Source organism: Herpailurus yagouaroundi, unplaced genomic scaffold (genome assembly GCF_014898765.1).
Source record: "Herpailurus yagouaroundi ecotype Mexico unplaced genomic scaffold, PumYag 140, whole genome shotgun sequence".
Classification (NCBI taxonomy): domain Eukaryota; kingdom Metazoa; phylum Chordata; class Mammalia; order Carnivora; family Felidae; genus Herpailurus; species Herpailurus yagouaroundi.
The window spans coordinates 11,482,583-11,501,918 of record NW_024412395.1 but is presented as its reverse complement, the minus strand read 5'-3'; the positions used below and the strand labels follow the sequence as shown (position 1 = coordinate 11,501,918).

Sequence of the window (19,336 nt, the reverse complement as noted above, 5' to 3'; positions counted from 1 at the left end):
TAGGCTGCCTGCCTAAAGCCCACTGATTAATGCAGCCATCTGCCATGGCCCAACAATGTCACCTTAGGGCACCAGGCCCCATGGGCGTCTGGGAGGGGGCTGAGACCGCACCCTGCTTCCTCACTCACATAAGCCCTAATGACAGCCCTACAGAGCGGATAAGATTATCCCCATTTTGCTGATCAGAAACGGAGACTCCGACAGCTTAAGGGCCATGCTCCTATCTATTGTTAAAAGAGAAACTGAGGCATATTAAAATGTTCAAGAGATTGAGGGAAAATTGATTCAAATCGGGCAGCACCAAACGAGAAGTGGCGAGGAGTGCTCTCCCTCCAGGAGCTTGGGGATAGATTTATAAAGAGAAAAGGAGAGAGCAAAGAAAGGGAACTATTTGATTGGCTATAGCTTAATGCCTAGCTGGCTGGCTGTGATTGGTGGTCCTTAGCGTTTTGCTTTCATAACCTTGAGGCATTTACAGGCGTAGATTTTGGTTTCTTCGTGCAGGCCGCAACAGCATTGCAGCCCCCTTGTTTAATTAATTTAACACTATAATCCTCCTATTTGTGGAACCCACGCTCAAACCCAGGTCAGCGTGACTGCAAATGCCATGTTCTTTCTTCTATGCCACCTGTACCCAGTGCACACCTCACCTCGGAGAGTACAGCAATGTCAGATCACACCCACTGAACCCAAAGGCCAGCTGACTGTTCGTCACCGTCCCTGTGAGTATCGGCAGGCTTGTGCTCAGCACTATTCAGACAGGTCCCCACGGACTGTGCGCAAGGCTACAAAACCATCCCATCCTCACAGACCTTACCCTCCCGGGATGGGGAGGGGCAAAAGTCAGACAGACACTTGGAACGGGGCCTGCCATTTGACCCAACTGGCCATTTGTTTTCAAGATCACTGGCATTTCAAATGCTCCATTTTGATTCCAGTGTATTTGGGGGGTCCCCAGACCTGCTGAGCCAGCCTGGCTGCTCCCCACCCTGGGCCTTTGCGGGCTTTGCGGGCTCACAGCTACATCTGTCCCAGACCCAGCCTCATTCCCTGGCCGGTGCCTCACCAAGGCCACGATCGCCCAAGGTGAAATTGTCATGATGGGTGAGACTGGCCCCAAGGCTCCCCTCTCTGAATCTCTGGTAGCTGAATTAAATATCCATCATTTTTTAAAACCAGGAATATGCATACATGTTACAAAACTCAAAAGAGACAAAACGGCATACTATGAAAAGTTTCCCTCCACCCCATCTCTCAGCCATCCAGTTTTCCTTCCCAGAGGCAACCACTGTTATTATTTTCATCCAAAGATAATCTGTACATTAAAATATAAGCTTAGGGGCGCCTGGGTGGCGCAGTCGGTTAAGCGTCTGACTTCAGCCAGGTCACGATCTCGCGGTCCGTGAGTTCGAGCCCCGCGTCAGGCTCTGGGCTGATGGCTCAGAGCCTGGAGCCTGTTTCCGATTCTGTGCCTCCCTCTCTCTCTGCCCCTCCCCCGTTCATGCTCTGTCTCTCTCTGTCCCAAAAATAAATAAACGTTGAAAAAAAAATTTAAAAAATAAAATAAAATATAAGCTTAAAATATAAGCAATCTTAAAGATGTATGCACCGACATAGGTGCACATACACACACATACACACACACACACACACACACACACACACATACACACATATATGTATGTGTGTATGTGTATATATATGCATATATATTGCTGTTCATGCAGATGGTTGCAATTTATCCTGCAATCAGTGTTTTCCCATAACAATATACATTAGGGATTATTCCATATCCATACAGAGAGCTGGCTCATTCTTTTTAATGGCCGTATAATGGTTTATTATATAGATATACCATAATTTACCTAAGAAGTCCTCTATTTAGGTAGGTTTTTAATTACTCGACTCTTAAATCTTCTGTGATTGCCACTCCTTTGTCGATATGCCTCATACGTGCTCACTTTGCAAGTGTGTTAACGTATGTATGGGGAAAATTCCAGGGGGTGAATGGAAATGCGCATGTCTCATTTTGATAGTTATTATCAAGTCGCTCTTCGTAGAGATTTTATCAACGTATGCCTCCACCAACGTTGTATAAGAGTGCCTGTTTCCCCACAACCTAGGCCAGCATTAGGTGATGCGAGCCTTTTTGATCTTTGCCGATTGGATAGGTCGAAAGCATTGCCTCAAGCTTTAAAGGTGTATCTCTGCTATTATGGATGAAGCTGAACAACTCTGCGAATGTTTTAAGAGCCATTTGAACTTCCTATAGTATAAATGATGTATATTCTCTGACAAATTTTCTGTTGGGGTGTTTGTTCTTTTCTTATTAATTTATAATGGCTCCTTATATATTAAAGAAATTCACTCTTTCCCGGTATGATGAACTGCAAACATGTCCCCCAGTTTTTCATTTCATTTTGCTTATGGCATTAGTTTTTTTTTTCCCTAAGAGGTCTTTTATATATATATAATATTATATATCATAATATTATATATATTATAATTATATATTATATATAATATATAATGTATAATATTATATATTATATATATTATATATATATTAATATTATATATATTATATATATAGCCTGGATTCTAGTTTCAACCCTGTCCCAAACTGTGGGTTACTTAATAAATACAGTGGTGTTTGGGGATGCTGATACTACCCTAAGGAATCAGAGATGTTTAAAATGACCACTGAAATTGCAATTGCCAGTAATTCAACAGCTCCAGATCGGTTTCCTGGCCTGTGGGATGAAGGGGTTTGACTACATGCTATAGAAACTCGTGGTGAGCTCTGGCGTCCGAATCAGAGAAATAGATATCCCTGGGCCAAGGGTCTTGCTGTCCGTTCTCCTAGTGGGCACTGCTCTTGGAGGCAGAGACCTCCCCTTGGCAAAAGGGCTTGCCTACGCTGGGCTGCAGATTCTTGTCCCCCACCTTTTGGGCAAGCCTCTACTGGCACCTCCCCCGGGCAAGCGGGGTGGTGTACGAATTCAGACCCGACCCTCTTTGGCCTCCAGAGCACAAAGCAGACGGGAATCTGAGTTACTGCACACAGCATTTAACTTCAGCCTTCCTGCCAACGCCTCCAAAGCGTCACCTTACACGTGGATAGTCCCCGAAGCCCGCTGAGTCTGCTCTTGGAGTTACAATTTAGACCCACGCTGCAGTAGCTGTGCTCGTGCAGGAAAACACACACATGTATTTTATTCCCTGGATAACATACGCAACACAGACTTGGGGGCGTTGGGCCGAGTGATATGCTCCAAAGGATCTGGACAGCGGCAGCTGCACTGGCCTTGGGTACCGCCATCATGGTTTTCCAGACAAATGCTGATTTCCTTTAGCTGGTCTGTGTCCTCCCCTGGGAAATTTATATTTCTTCCTGGCATCCATCCTACATCTTCTCTGGCTACCACGGAGACAAAGAGCTCCTTCCCTGGCATCGAGAATGGCTTGCTCTAGTCAGAGAATTCCTCTCCAGCCTCACAGAGAAGGTCCTGGTGTGGGTATAAGAAGTCCCTTTCTCCCCCCTGCCCTAACCCACAGCCTCAACTGACATTTTCTGAGGTCAAAAACGTGTCTCCCCAACAAAACCCCAAACCCTCCCCCTCGGGCTTCACAGCAAAGGCCGGTCACATAGACACTTACATGATTTAAAGGGCATTAGGGTCTTTGCCAAAGACTTTTGCCAAAGGGAATCTTCTCTTATAGCCCCTGGGCTGGCCAGACATTTCTACCTTCAGTATCACTCTTTTGGATCAGAAATAAGTAAGACCATCATACCCAAATGCTCCATTGAAATCGCCTGTTTGAAATGTCCTGGGCTGGGAATAGATGCTGAGGACAGAGAGGTGAGCAGGCCGGGTGCCCCCCAGGCACCCCCCGTGCAGGCAGCTGGGAGAGCACAGTAGAGTTCTAGAATGTGCACAAGATTCACAGCCGTGTCTGGGAAAAGAGCTCCGTGGAGCCGACTTGCTGACGCTCTCCTTTCGAGGCCCAAAGAGTGTGTGACCTTGAGAAGGCAAGCTATGGGGCTGGGTAATTTCACGGCAATGACAGCTGTGTTTGTGGCATCAAAGGGAAGCAGAGGGAAGAGGGGCAGCTGAATGGAAGGAGGAGCCCACAGCACCTTGGCTCACCTCCCAATTTTGCCAGAAGCAAAGCCTGGGTCCACCCTTGACACCACATGCCTGCCAGAGCCAGACCCCAACCCAATAGGCTTGCGTAAGTGGAATGACTTACCCAAGGTCACTCGGCTAGGAACTAGAAGACATGAGACCAAAACGCGGTCTGGCGGCACCTGGGTGGCTCAGTCCGTTAAGCTTCTGACTCTTGGTCTCAGCTCAGGTTGTGATGTCACAGTTCCTGAGATCGAGCCCCACGTCGGGCTCTGTGCTGACAGCACGGGGCCTGCTTGGGATTCCCTCCCTCTCTCTCTCTCTCTCTCTCTCTGGCTTTCCCCCCACCCCAAAAAATAAATAAACTTAAAAAAATTAAACACGTCTGTTTGCATAAAACTGACAAGTGCACTCACTTGCTTTGTGGAATGAAGGCCAGAGGGACACAGAAGACTTTTACCCTTTCTCTCTACTTCCAGCCTTCTCTGCTACCCAAAACAGACAGGAAGCAGGCCTGGACCCCAAAGACAGAGCCGTACTGCATGTTCAGGCTTCTCCACAGGACACGGTGTTAGGGTTAGATGGGACATCCAAAAGCACCTGTTTCACAGAGGTTCAAATGTGCTCCAACGGACCCAGGAGGCCCTGAGGCGTGGCTGGCACAGCGTCCAGACAAGGCTGGCTGACAGGCTGCTGGGAACTTTCCATCTTCAGCCAGCTCAGGGCCACTGTTGTCTTACTAAACTTTTGAATAACATGCTACTTAAACAATGGAATCGTGGAATCCATTGGGCCCCAAATGTTTAGAAGCCACGATGAGGTCTGAGCCCCTCATAGGGTCCAGCAAGAGGATGCCCAGCTAGTCAAGCTGCTTCGGACGTGGAGGCTTGTGCTGTGTGGAGCCCAGACCGCAGGGGTCTCCAAGGAATCCCCGTCCTCAGCCTGGGAGCACCTGTTGAGAGAGCTGAATGGCTGGGGACACCTGCTCCTGGCAGGCAGAGCATGTGTCAGGGTGCCAGCAGCCCAGGGGGGACCAGGGGGCTACAGGGACTCAGGGTATCTGAGGTCTCCAGCAGAAAATGCCTGTGATTCAGGTCAGAAAGCCTGGGTTCAGGCAACAGCTCACACACAGCATGAATGCAGTCGAGGGTCTACACAGGCCACGCCAAGGCCCCTGCGTGCCCATGGACTGGCCAGCCAAGTGCGGGTTTCCGCGCATGTCTAAGTGATCCTCGATACCTTGGTCTCTCTGGGCTTCGTGTTCCTCAGCTGCAAAACGGTGTTCATCTTCTCCTCCCTGCAGGATCAGCACTCACCCTGGAACCTCACGCACGTAATTTGAACTCCGGGTGCCTCAAGTTCCTTGTTAGGAAAAGGGGCTTAATAATTGCCCCACCTCATATTCTCACAGCAGTTAAATGACATAACATGCGTAAAGCACCTAGAACAGTGCTCTGTGCATAGCAAACGCTTACACATGGTAGCTGCTGCCATTGTCATTACTGATCGTGTTAAACCATCATGGCTGCGTTTGGGTGTCTGGGGGTGCGCTGGGACCCTGGCGGTGAGGCCTTCATCTGCTAAGCTGTTCGGTGCCCCTTGTGGCGTCCGGAATGCTCTTCAGCCCGCCTGGATAACCCGGCACTAGCATTCCTCTTCGATATCCCTTCCCTGAACACCTCTCCTATGTCAGTGGGCACTGAAGACATGCAGGTTCCCAGAGGGCCTGGCAGGAAACCGTTGCTATTTTGAATTGGCTGAGTTAAAATCATAATTGTGCCCACACTGCTGGGACGGTCGGGGCCGACTTCAGAAGCCCCTTGACTTTCATAATGGGTTCAAATGACACATTTCTAGAGAACGGCCCCGACTCTCCACCCCAGTCGACCCACAAGAGAGAAGCAGGCGGTATCTTCTGCTTCTCCCATGGCATAGAAGAAGCCCGGTCGGGAGTGCCCCAGCCCTGACCGCCATCCTGCCCTGGGCCCTCAGCCCCCTCCCACCTCCAGCAGGCCCAGAGGTGGGGGTCTTGGAAGCGGCAGGCCCCAACCCTGGGCTCGGACTCCTGCCCATCTGCACTGGCATTGTTCCTTCCAGCCCTTTGTCTCTGGCTTTCTTCTCACGCAGCTTCACGAGGCTTCCAGGAGGCACCCTTCTGAGTGTGGGTTGCCATCATGTTGCACGCGTGTGCTCACACACACACACACACACACACACACACACACATACACACACACACCACCTGCCTCTGTCGGGCTCATTTCCACAGAAATTCCACCCAGCCCCCCTGCCTGGGCTGCAGTCCCACTTGGCAGGCCTCCACTTGCCCCCCAGCCATGCCCTGGCAGCCTCCGACGGCCCCGCGCCCTGCCACGGCGTTCGCCCCTGCACACAGGCCCTTTAGAAACTGCGGCAAGAGGTTGTGCACGCTGAGCACTTGCGGAAAATCTGCCGCTTCCGGAGTTTGATCCCGGAGTTTGATCCTGTCTGCGTCCGGAGCAGGTAGGCCAGCACCCTCTCCACAACAGCCCAGTTTGCTTTTATGCCCACAGTTCCCACAGGGCCCTCCACGGCAGCCGGGCCTCCTGACACGAGCCCTACAGCGTCCCAGACGGCAGGGAGGACTGCTATCCCTGCACGTGCCTCCGCCACGCTGCGCAAACGGGGTGCTCAGGAAGCTCAGAGGGATAATCCACCTGCCTCCGGGCACGTTATCACAGGACCTCAGCTGGGTTTCCAGAAAAATCCATTCCAGAATGTCAGAGCTGGGGGGTCAGTCTTGGCACCACCAAATCTGAGGCGCTCGTGCCTGTTTCCTGTGTGTGACAAGGCAGGAGCCCAGCTTTGGGGGGTGAGCATGACCGTGGCCAGCAAGGCAGCCTGCTGGGCACCTGCAAGGAGCAGGCACTGTTCATTCAGTCCTCATAACAGCCCTACCAGGAAGGCTCTGTCAGCCTCGCCCTCTTAAAGATGAGGAAACTGAGGCACAGAGCTGAAGGAACTTGCCCCAAGATCCCTCAGAAACGTGGATTAGGGACTCAAGCCCGGGCAGCCTGGCTTCCACACTCTTAGCCACCCCACTGTGTGCCCAAGTAGGATTAGACCCAAGTCCTGGCTCTCCACTCACTTGCTGTGTGACGTCAGGCAAATCACTCCCCCTCTCTGACCTGCTAAGATGGTGAGAATAATACTTATTTCGCAATAGCGAACAACAATGCAGACCAGACCTGCCCATAATGAGGGCTTGGTAAATTAACCCACTCGTTCTTGCCTGATCCTGGGGAAATCTGAGGAAAGCCCGCCTCTCACCCTAGTGTGGCTTAATAAGGTTGCTACCCCTGTTCGCATAAATCCATTATTAACAGGAACTGGTTCCCTAGCTAAAACACTCAGCCTCGTGATGGAAGCTGGCCTGAGTACTTGAGAAGAGGGAGGGCTCTGCAAAGAGACTTTCTCAGGGTCACACGTGGGCTTGCCGATGAGGCACACCCCTAACCCGGACCGTGCACCTCATGTGCAGGCACTTTAAGGCAGCCTGTGACCATCCACTTAAAGCTTCCATGCCTTCACACATGACACTCCCTCTTCTCACGTCCTTCAAAATTCAGCGTGCACAGCATCCCCTTCAGGAAGTCTTCCCTGACTGCATCCGTGTTCACACACCCCCGCTCTGGATTTCCTTAGCACTCTGTCCCAGTACTCACCACCCCACTTTCTTCTAGCACTTCCCACTCCATCTCAGGGAGCGACTTCTTGTCTTCCCTCTCGGTGGTCCTCAGCTTTCCAAGTGCAACTATATCCCCTATGGGGCTTTTTAAACAGACGCACGCCAAGGTCGCCTCCTTGAAGCTTTGAGATAGGTGGGGCTGGCAGGCCACCTGTGGAACCTGGGTTGGAAACGCCGCAGGGGTCCGGGTGCCTGCGTGGCTCAGTCGGTTGAGCGGCCGACTTCGGCTCAGGTCATGATCTCGCGCTCTGTGAGTTTGAGCCCCGCGTCGGGCTCTGTGCTGACAGCTCAGAGCCTGGAGCCTGTTTCCGATTCTGTGTCTCCCTCTCTCTGACCCTCCCCCGTTCATGCTCTGTCTCTCTCTGTCTCAAAAATAAATAAACGTTAAAAAAAAAAAAAAAATGAAACACCGCAGGGGTGGTTCTGCTGGGCACCAGCAATGGGGAGCCTTCGGGGCCAATCCTGTATCCTGGTCTCCACGGTAACCACAGCATCTAACAGAGAGCTGAACCCCGTTGGCCCCCAACAATTACTCACTAGGTTAACAGGTTTCTGCCTCAGTTCCTCCTATCCCCCAATTTGTACCATTACCCCTCTGCACAAGTTTGAGAATACAGTGGCAAAGGGGTGGGGAGATGGGGAGGAAAAAGAAAGGAAATGAGGGATTTAACCATCACCCGGCTAAATCAGGCTGCTGAGTTTGAATCTAGTTATTAACCACTATAATCCTTTTTTTTTTTTTTTAATTTCTAACTGAAGTGCGGGTGATATACAGTCTTAGTTCAGGCATATCACATAATGCCTCAACACTTATATACCTTATGAAATGGTCGCCACAGTAAGTCTAGTTACCATCTGTCAGCATGCCAACTTACAACAATATTCGTTTTTATTGTTTCTTTATCTATTTATTTAGAGATAGCGTGAGGGAGGGAGGGGCGTGGGGAGAGAATCCCAGGCAGGCTCCATGCTGTCAGCAGAGTCCGACGTGGGGCTCAGTCTCACGAAAGGTGAGATCGCAACCTGAGCCAAAACCAAGAGTCGGACGCTTAACCGACTGAGCCACTCAGGCGCCCCTTATCACAGTATTATTCACGGTATTCCCGAGGCCACACTTTTCATCCTGGTGACTTATTTATTTTATAACTGCAAGTTTCTATCTCTGAATCGCCTTCACCTCTTTTCTGCACCCCAACGCCCCACCCCTCTGGCAACCATCAGTTTGTTCTCTGTAGTCATGAGTCTCTTTCTACTTCTTGTTGTGGTTCGTTTGCTTATCGGTTTGTTTTCTTTTTTAGATTCTACTCTGAGTGAGATCATGTGGTGTCTGTCTTGTTTCGTTTAGCGTAATACTCTCTAGGCCCACCCATGTTGTTGCACATGGCAAGATTTCATTCTTTTTTATGGCTGAGTAATATTCCATTGTATACATACACCACATCTTTGTTTAATCCGTTCATCTATCGATGGACACCTGGGCTGTTTCCATGTCTTGGCTATTGTACCTAATGCTGCGATAAGCATAGAGGCACATGTCTCTTTCCAAATTAGTGTATTCCTTTTCTTCGGGTAAATACCCAGAAGGACAACCATAATCTTAACACCCTTGCTTCGGTGGTTCTTGACGAGTCTCAAAAGGGGTTCTGCCTGTGAAGGAAGCAGGGCAAGGATGATTAACCCCATTTCACAGATGGCCTCAAAGAATTTTAGAGAAGGCAGAGATCGAAGAGATTTTTCTGGTGGTATCCCATTCATTTTGAGATCAGGAAGTGAGGCCCATGGAGAGGGAGGGGAGCTCCTGATGGCCAGGGTTATAACTCATGCCTCCAGATGTCCCTTGCTGCTGGAGGGGGCTGTGTCACTCGTCAGCCGAGCGGAAGGGGGGGCCAGTGGTGCTGCCAGCTTGACAGGGCAGTTCTCCCGCCACCCTGCCCCCACCTCACTCTCTTCCTTTTTGGCTCTTGATGATGTCACGTTGAGGGATGTCCTGGCAGGTGTCTGAGGCTCACTGGCCCACTGAGCCAGCAGCATGAAGTTCAATCCCTAGTAGCTTTCTGGGTGATTGAGATCTCCTCTTTGGTTAGATCCTGTGCTCAGTGGACACAGCAGGCTGTGTCCCTTCCCTGGAACTTGCCCCGGTCCCGTGGCTTCCAGGACCTCCTCCTCGCCCCCATCACGGTGTCCCTGCCTCTGGTCCTCCCTTGCATAGCAGTGTTTCTCAGGACTCTCCTCTGGGCCTCTTCTTGGCCCTGTGGGCCCCCTCCCCCGAGCCCACTTTTGCAACAGACCCCAAACTTACACCTCTGAGCCATACTCTCTCCCAGACCCTTCCCAGGACCGCCACGGCCATGCCCAACTAAAAGGCTCCCTGCCACCCAAACTCAATACATTTGTGACAAATCTCACTCTCGATCTTCACAAAAGACAAGTCTGCCCTCTTCCTGTATTCCCAGCCTCAGTCACCCCACACCCAAACCTGCCCGGAGCCTCAGCTTTTGGCGGGGGGGGCCCCCCCTTTTGCCCCCCCCCCCCCCCCCCCAACCCACCCACCGGTCCTGTCAACTCAGGTTTATAAGCATCTCCTGACTCCTCCCTCGGCCAGCCCACCAGACAATGCCAGCCTCACCCCTCCAGCCACCCCGAGTCAGGGCCACAACTAGGCCACATCACCCAGCTCCGCGAGGGTTCAGGCTCCCCACCAGCCAGCATTTCCGGAGGACACGGAAGGGGAAAGGGCTTCTTATACCGCCCATCACAGTGCTACACTAAGAAACAAGGTTTCGTGGTGCTTTTCAAACATTTTTTGCCACAAGTCACAGTACAAACAAAAACAATTACACGGCAGTCTAGGACACACACACACCTATCTTTCCGGGGGGAGAAAGCTCACAAAATTACGCTCCTCCTTCTTACATAGGACCAACAGACTCCTATTTTCCATCCTATTAGTTTCAAATTTATCTACTGCACCTTTTTTGAAAGTTAGTTGCAACCCAGCGAACTGGTCGGTCTCCTGACTCACGAAGGGGTCACGAGCCACCTTCTCAAAGTCACCTGTCCATGGAATTTGCATGTCGGGACCGGTGGGCGGTGCATTGTGCCCAGAACTGTGCCTCCGAGGGAGGCTGCAGGAGACCAGAGATCTTCTGCTGGCGCAGCCTTTTGTGTTGAACGTTTGGATGTGAATCCATCAGATGAGGTGAGTTGCATATGGCTGCGCAGAAGTGCGTGCAGCCAGGGTCTGGTGGATGGGGCTCATGTGTTTGGTACTACACCTAAGAGGAGCTGTACGCGGGCAAGAAGCCACTCCAGCTGATGTGACCAGAAATGCCCGAACGTGTGTACCCAGGTGAGGTGATAGCCGTGCACTCGCTCCGAGAGAATCAGAAAAGAATCACAACAATCCCACCGTATTTCCCAGTGTTCCCTGGAGACGCGAGCCTTCTTGCATCCATCCCTTCCTGGTGGAAGCAGGGACGGAGAAGACTCGAGAGAAGCAACAGTGGCCAGGCCCTGGGGACCCAAGGAAGTTCACGAGTGCCATGGGAGAAGGTACGTGAGCCTGAGGCCCGGGAGAAGGTACGTCCGCGGACACAGGTCATTGACCGGGGGAGCCACACCAGAAGGAAAAGGACAGGCATCCAATGCCCAGAGGACCCCAGACCACCATGGCCACAGCATTCTTTTTCCCCACGCCTCACTCGCTGTCACTTGCTGTCCCCCACCCAGGCTTCTCCCAGAAACCTCCCCAGGTCTCCCCTTAGCCTCATGGTCACAAAAACATCACAACTACCGCGTCTCTTCCGAGCCTCTTGTCGGCCACAGCTCGTAGTCTGCTTACACCAGTTCACATTCTATTTCACCCAATAAGACGTGGCACAGGTGACATTCCCAGAGAGACCTGATCACACCTCGGGCTGTGTTCATACTTACCACTTCATCTGAAAGATCTTACAGCGTGTAAACGTCTAAAGCCTGAGTCAGATCAGGGCACCCCAGCTCGGCTGAGAGCCCCCCATGACTCCCTGCACTGGAAATCAAACCCTAACAGCCTCTGGCTTGACCCGCAGGCCCTGCCCGCTCAGCTTCCCCACGCCCTCCCTCACCACACCCTGCCCCGTCTCCCCACACCTCCCGGAGAGCTCGCCCTGGCCCCACACCTCTTCCCCCAGAACCTCACGTGCTGGTCCCCTCTCGTCATGCAGAACTTGGCTCAAACACTAATCATCCCCTCAACGGAGTTGGCGCTAGGGGCTGGGCTCTGGGGGACAGCATACACTAGCTTCTTCCTCTCATAAAATCCTAAGCGGCTCATTCCAAATCAACATCGCAAATAAACTCCCAAAGACACACCCAAATAAACTCCCAAGTCAAGAAAAATGCATTTGGAGACAAAAACCTCTCGCCTGCTTTCTGCCCAGCTGCCCCTCCAGACCCTGCCACCAGTGAACTCCCAGTTTAAGCATCTGGTATCCTTTTCTAGAACTAACGTGATGGCAAATTCTTATCTTTGTGTTTACCTGTTGTTTGGTTGCATCTCAGACTAGACTGTAGGGTCCATGTTGCCTGTCTCATTCAAGCCCATATTCTGGAGCGTAGCAGGTGTTCCACAGGCATCTGTTGAATGACTGGGCCGACCATCATTTCGCCAGGCCCACAGCCAAGGCCTCCTTATACAGAGACAGCTGTCTTCATCAGCAACCTTTCCGAGTTGCTCAAGACCACCTAAAGGAGAAGGGAAGAAAACACTAATGTGTATTGAATGCTAGACACTTTGCACACATGATCTCGTTCAATCCTCCTAATGGTTGCAAGAAATAAATATCAGCCACCCCGGCAGCGACACCCCATTCTCCAGGTTCCCACCAGCCACATATACCCCCGAGACATCGGTCAGTTAACTTACTGCCCGTCCTATTCCCCTCCCCGGGCAGCCCAACCCCTCTGTGCTCTGTTCCCCCAGTCCCTGCCCACCTCACATGTCCCTCACTGCCAAGATCAGCTATAAAGGAGCCCCCTCAAAAGAGGCAACTAGAAATGCAGCCACGGTGACTGGCTTCTATCCATCGGGGCATCCCTGGGCCCGGTGGGATATGGGCAACCATTGATAATGTTGTGATCACAAAGACAATGTAGGAAAAAAAGTTTCTGATATCAAAGTCGAATGAAATAAAAGATCGTTTCTAGCCAACGTTTGCAACTGTCAACATGATGCGAACAAATGGACAGGAGCCAGAAGGGGTTGCAGAAAAGCGAAAAATGGTGGCTCAGAGTAGAGCGGTACAGCTACGCTATGAATGATTTTTTAATTAAGTTTTATTATTGCTTAAATGCTAGTTTTAAAAAGTAAATATTAGGGGCGCCTGGGTGGCTCGGTCGGTTAAGCGTCCGACTTCGGCTCAGGTCACGATCTCGCGGTCCGTGAGTTCGAGCCCCGCGTCGGGCTCTGCGCTGACCGCTCGGAGCCTGGAGCCTGTTTCCGATTCTGTGTCTCCCTCTCTCTCTGACCTTCCCCCATTCACGCTCTGTTTCTCTCTGTCTCAAAAATAAATAAACGTTTAAAAAATTTTAAATAAATAAAAAGTAAATATTAGGAGGGAGAGAGGAGAAGGAAGGAAAAAGGGAGGAGGAAGAAAGGGAGGACGGGAGGAGGGGTGGGAGCAGGAAAGTAAATCCTCTGCCAATTTTTCCTGGAATCTGACTGTTGTCCACAGAGCAGGAGTGCCAGAGACCCCTTGCCACCAGTGGGCAGAGAGGTCCCTAGTAGCCAGAGAGACAGAGCCAAAGGCTTGGGAAAGAAACAGATGTCCAACCATGTCACCTGTCCCCAGAGCGGCAACCATGCTGGCATCACTCTCAACCTGACCCTCAGAGCAGGTCAGCCTTCCACCATCACCCCAGAACCAGCATTCCAGCTCTTGTCTCTCTCCTGTACACATGCTGCCCCTAGCTCAGTCCACAACCTACCCTTCCGTCCCCTGCTTCCTGCACCCTCTCTCCTCCAATAGCCAATTCGAAACTCTCTTTTTCCTGGAAGCATTTCTGGATTAACTTTCACTCTATGACTCCAGAAACTCGCTAATGTTTGTCTTTTTCATATTGTAGGTTATTTCATCAGATTGCAGCAAGTCTTGAATACTTAGACAGAGCGTGGGCTTTGGGGCACCTGAGTGGCTCAGTTCCAACCTCGGCTCAGGTCATGATCTCGCAGTTCATGAGTTCAAGCCCCACATCGGGCACACTGATGTCAGTGCAGAGCCCACCTTGGATCCTCTGTCCCCCCTCTCTCTCTGCCCCTCCCCCACTTATGCTCTCTCTCTCTCTCTCTTTCTCAAAAATAAATAAATAAATAAATAAATAAATAAATAAATAAATAGAAAGAGCATGGGCTTTAAGTCCCAGGCCTACCACCTCCTAGCTGTGCAATCTTGGGCAAGTTGCTTAACCTTTCTGAGCATCAGTGCCCAAAATTATCAAAGGGAAATACTGGTACACCCTACAGGGCTATTCTAAAAACTCTATGAGAAAAAATAAAAATTAAAACTCAGTGAGAGAATATATATGTGAATATCCCAGAGAGTGTTTGGCAAATAGGAAACGGTCAGTAAATTGTTGTTCTTATTATGACGTATGGCATAAAATTCTATGAAAGCAACCTTGCAGTTGGATCCTGAATTGCATTACCTTGTCATGAGGTACCTCCTCAATGAGGAAGAAACCCATCCCTTTTAAGTCTCACGTCTCAGGGGCACCTGGGTGGCTCCATCGGTTAAGTGTCCGACTTCCACTCAGGTCATGATCTCTCGGTGTGTGGGTTTGAGCTCCACGTCGGGCTCTGTGCTGACAGCTCAGAGCCTGGAGCCTGTTTCGGATTCTGTGTCTCCCCCTCTCTCTGCCCCTCCCCTGCTCACGCTCTGTTCCTTTCTCTCTCAAAAATAAATAAACATTTAAAAAAATTTTTTTAAGTCTCACGTCCCTCCCGAACCCCATCCCTATTCTCATCAGAGTACATGACCCACAGTTAGCAAACGGTCAAGCAGCTGGACTCTTAGGCTGTTGAGGTCCAAACTCAAGACTCTGCCCACCAGAGCTGGGCTGCCGGTGCCCCCAGCAGTCTGGGGCCAGCTCAGGGCTAAGAAGGAGTTAGGAGAAGGGTGGGCTCTAGGTGAAACCGGGCTGGAGCCTCTGCTCCCCGGGGTTTAGTGGCCCCACATGCCCACCCTATCCTCCTGCACCAGGAGTTTGCACCCAGCAGAACCCAAGACTGTATTATTTCCTGGAAAGGTATGGAAAGCAGCCCCACCTGGGCTCCCAATCATCTCGCCATGAATGTCCCTGCTATGGTCTACCTTTTAGGAGCTCTTGCCGACCCCACAAGTTATAATATTAATAATAATGATGACCATTGCTTACGAAGGACCAACGTATGCCAGGTATCTTACAAATGTTATTGGCTTTTAAATATTTATTAAACAACAGAACCATCACTGTCCCATTTTTCTTAATCAAACACACGTATAACTGCCAGCCAGAGCTCCTGGTCAGCATGAAACAGCATCCATGAGCACAACGAACTCCTATTCCTCCAGCCCAAAGCAGGGAAAGGTCAAGTGTGGTCGGCAAGGGCAGCCTTAGCCAGCAGAGTACAGAGGTCCTTCCAGCCCTCGCCTGAAAACATAGGTCCTTCCTCCCCAGGACCCTCCTGTCAAGGACCTCAAGTAGGCGGTGCTGCTCAGCTAATCTGATCAGTTTATCTTGCAAATGATGGGCTCACATCCAGAGATGACAAAGGTCCTAGTTAAGATCACACCGCCGGTGGCAAAAGCTGGCCACAGCATCCTGTGCTGAAAAGAGCAGCCTAGCTTCCCAGGGATGGTGCTCAAGACTGCCAGACAAGTTACCCCACGCTACACCCCACTGGAGGGGTGAAGCCCCGCCTCAGCCCCTCCACGAAGGCAGGCACGCAAGCACGCACGCCCCTCCCCTCCTGGGGCTTTGACTCTGGGCTCCTCCTCCCGCGCACGCGGCCTAGGGTTCCATCATGCGCTGGCTGGTTTAGAGTGCCCACAAATGCAATTCAAGATATAACAGCCCTACCCAGAAATTTAGGTAGAAGGAAATGTCAAATATCAGATCACCTCCCCCCAAATTGTTTGAGGAGTCCTTGCTTTACCAATGCCCCGTGCTCAGACCCCCCCCCCCCCAGGGTGTATTCTACTGCCCTCCTCATTAGCCCTCTTCCAGAGTCCTTGCTTGTAGGAGAAAGGGTGCGGCATCCTGAGGTTGCATAAAATATATACATATTACATAAAAATATAGAGATTTAACATATAGACGTAAGAAACGCTTGGAAACAAAAAAAAAAAAAACCATGCTTGCTGAGGATTAGGTCTTCTGTCATCAGCGAGATATTCTCAGAACTTGCTTCATGGCTAATGAATTTTTATACATCCCTGTTATCTGCACATCTATATATCATGGGGAGGAAAGTCTTAAAAATGCAAGTAAAGAGTTTGCTACAAGACATAGCACTGCCAGGTTCTCCCATTTCACCGTGCCCTTAAAACCAGGCCATTTGATTTGCATCTGAGGAACCTGCCACCCTACCTTGCTTGAAATTCAAACAAATATTCACTACTTCTCCAGCGACCAGAGGAGCAAGGTCCGGGCTGGCTTGGTGTGGCGAGGTGGGGTGCAGGACGGCAGATGTACTGGCTAAGTTGTTTTGAGAACGGAATTCGCACCAACGCGCAACTTTCATATCCAAAGCGTGCTCTGTCGCCTTCCAAGAGACACCCAGGGACGCGTAAGTTTCTTCCAAATATACTGCCGTGCCTAAAACCCCTAAGAACGCTTCAGGAAGTGTGTTGGAAATCCCCCGTGGTAGAGAAGTTTCTTGCTTCAAGGCAGATCCGAATTTGGGAAAGAGTCGAAAGCCCTTTCGAGCCAAGTCTGATGAATAGGTGAGTGACCACACTGGGAAATGCCATTTTGAGCAAGAGTGAGGTTTGGATATAAAATCACAAGACCGCTTTTATGTGTCTGTGACAGGGCATGTGTATTAATATGTGATTTGTAAACTAAGTCATAAAGGTAGTTCTGAAAGAGAGGCTCTTCACAGATCATGTGTAGTTACAGTATTGTGGGAAGAAGGGCGTGTCCCTGCGAAGTCATTGCTTCAAAGAGGTCAACCGTCATTTAGAAATACACACAAAAGTGTATAAACCCAGGCGTGAGATCATCGCCTTGGAACCCACTTGGTGAAAGAAAGCAGAGATCCCATCAGAGCCTGGAGTGGAATCCACTCTGAGGCCAGGCCCTGGGCTGCACACATGTTTGCACGTCCCCTCGGGTGGCAAGGCTGGGAGGGGGCCAGGCGGCCCCCCTCCTGCCGGGCCTGCTGGCCTGTCGGCTCTGTTCTGAATGACACAGCTAATTAAGGTGAGTACTACTGCAGCTCTGGGCTAAAATTTCCCGAGCAGGCTAGCCTTCCTTGTGTCTCAGCTTCCAGATGAATCCATATTTCAGGGGTTAACAGCTCATCTGTAAATAAAATAAAATGTCCTCTGGGCTGCAGCCAGGTAGCCCAGTCCTGCCTTTGGCCTGAATGTGATTAGCACGTTGGGGTGGAGGCAGGGAGAGGGCGAGGGGGGTCAGCAGGAGGAGGGAGCCAATACGAGATTTGTAAGACCTCTGAGAAGTCACTTTGGTGATTGATTTCCAAGACGGGTTACACCAAACACACACACACACACACACACACACATACACACACACACACACCACCTCCCTAGCTCCCAACTTTTGAAATTAAGAGACAAAAACTAACATATTATGTGAACTACTTACGGCTCAAGGCCCCAGAGCAGAAATACTAGGGCAAGGGCACTGGACAAGCTTTGGACTTGGAAGGGAAGGGCGGAAAGAGGGGAGCATCAGGTTTGGCCCAGTTTTTTGTCAGATCTCAAAGGTGACAGCGAGCAGGACCCAGCAAGCCGGCAGGGACTGCGTCTCTAGACGCAGACAGGCTGGAAGGGAGGCGAGGTGAAACCACAGAGACACCTACTTGAAAACAATCCATCAGAGCTGTTCCTCTGACTAAACCTAGCTATTTTGTTTAAGCAACCCGCTATTTGCATACCCTTAACTGTGATTTTATTTTCTAAGCTCATCTTGTGTGTGAAGCCCCGTGTGTCTGCTTCCAGGGAGACAGGAGCCGTAATGAAACTACCCAAACTGCATCAAATCCAGCCTCCGAAAGAAGGAAGCCTTCCTGCTCTGGAGAATGAACTCAGCTGAAAACCTGTAACTGTTACAATAATCGTAAAAATAGGCAACAGTCTCCACCACTTTCCTGTAACCCTCAAACTCTTCAAAGACACAAAGCTGCTTGAGAAATTTAAGGTGACATCACTTAGGTATAACATACGCTTCTGTAGCAAATAACCAGCAGTCATACTGGGTTATGCTTTAATTTCCCCAAATACTCTCAGTATGTGTCCAGGTGATATTTTTATGTCTATTTTATACGTCTATCTATTTAGCCTCTTTAATAAGCCTGGGATGATGATGCATATGGGTTACATTAAGAGCTTGAAAAGTTTTCTCACATCCAGCAACACAAGAAATGGCTCCCACTATATCTAACTTGTCTGCTTGTCTGCTCCCTTGTGAGCATTCCAGCCACCTTTCCTTTCTTCGCCCCAATTTCAGCATGTGGTGAAGGCATTAGCCAGGGTCACAACACATTATTTCCCGGTTCCAGTTAGGTGAGGAGAACAGTTGACTGTACTTCTAAAAGTGCAGTTGGCTTTGGAAATTAGCGTTCTTCCTTTCTTCCTCTCTTTTCTTTTTTCTTTCTTTTCTTTTCTTTTCTTTCTTTTCTCTTTTTTCTTTTCTTTTTTCTTTTCTTTCTCTTTCTTTCTTTCTTTCTTTCTCACTTGCTTCCCTCCCTCCCTTCCTTCCTTCCTCCCTCCTCTCTTTCTTTCTTTCTTTCTTTCTTTCCTTCCTTCCTTCTTCCTTGCTCTTCCTTTCTCTCTCATTTTCTTTCTTTCTTTCTTTCTTTCTTTCTTTCTTTCTTTCTTTCACAAACAGTCCAGATGTAAGAAGCCTCTCACTTCTTAGCCTGTTGTAGTGCTCTTAAGAGCCCAAATCTTTAACAATTGTTGTTCTTACACGTTAGCAAAACAAAACAAACAACAACAAAAAAAAGCACGCGCACACACACACACAACGCAACTCAGCATTGCTATTTCTGATATCATCTTCAAAATATTTCTAACAAATCATTCCTCCATTGGGAGTTGCAAAGGAAAAGTTACATAGGACAGGGGGTTTTCTAAAAATCGAAATCTGCACAGGAGTTTCCTGCTTCCATGAAAAGGTTTCTAAAATGTGCACAGAAGATGAACTTCCAATAATTGTCTCCACAGCATTAATGGGTATCTTCTGTGGGGAGAAAATCTGTAACCTCATCAAG

The 19,336-nt window shown here is 49.9% G+C and overlaps 1 long non-coding RNA gene across 1 annotated transcript in view; it reads right to left on the bottom strand.

The window, feature by feature from the left end:
* LOC121030447 (uncharacterized) overlaps positions 1 to 19,336 on the bottom strand; it is a 78,840-nt gene that overhangs the window by 49,758 nt on the left and 9,746 nt on the right. The window contains exon 2 of the long non-coding RNA XR_005790203.1: positions 12,378 to 12,582. This is a non-coding gene — a long non-coding RNA (uncharacterized LOC121030447). The remainder of the gene's footprint in view (positions 1 to 12,377; positions 12,583 to 19,336) is intronic.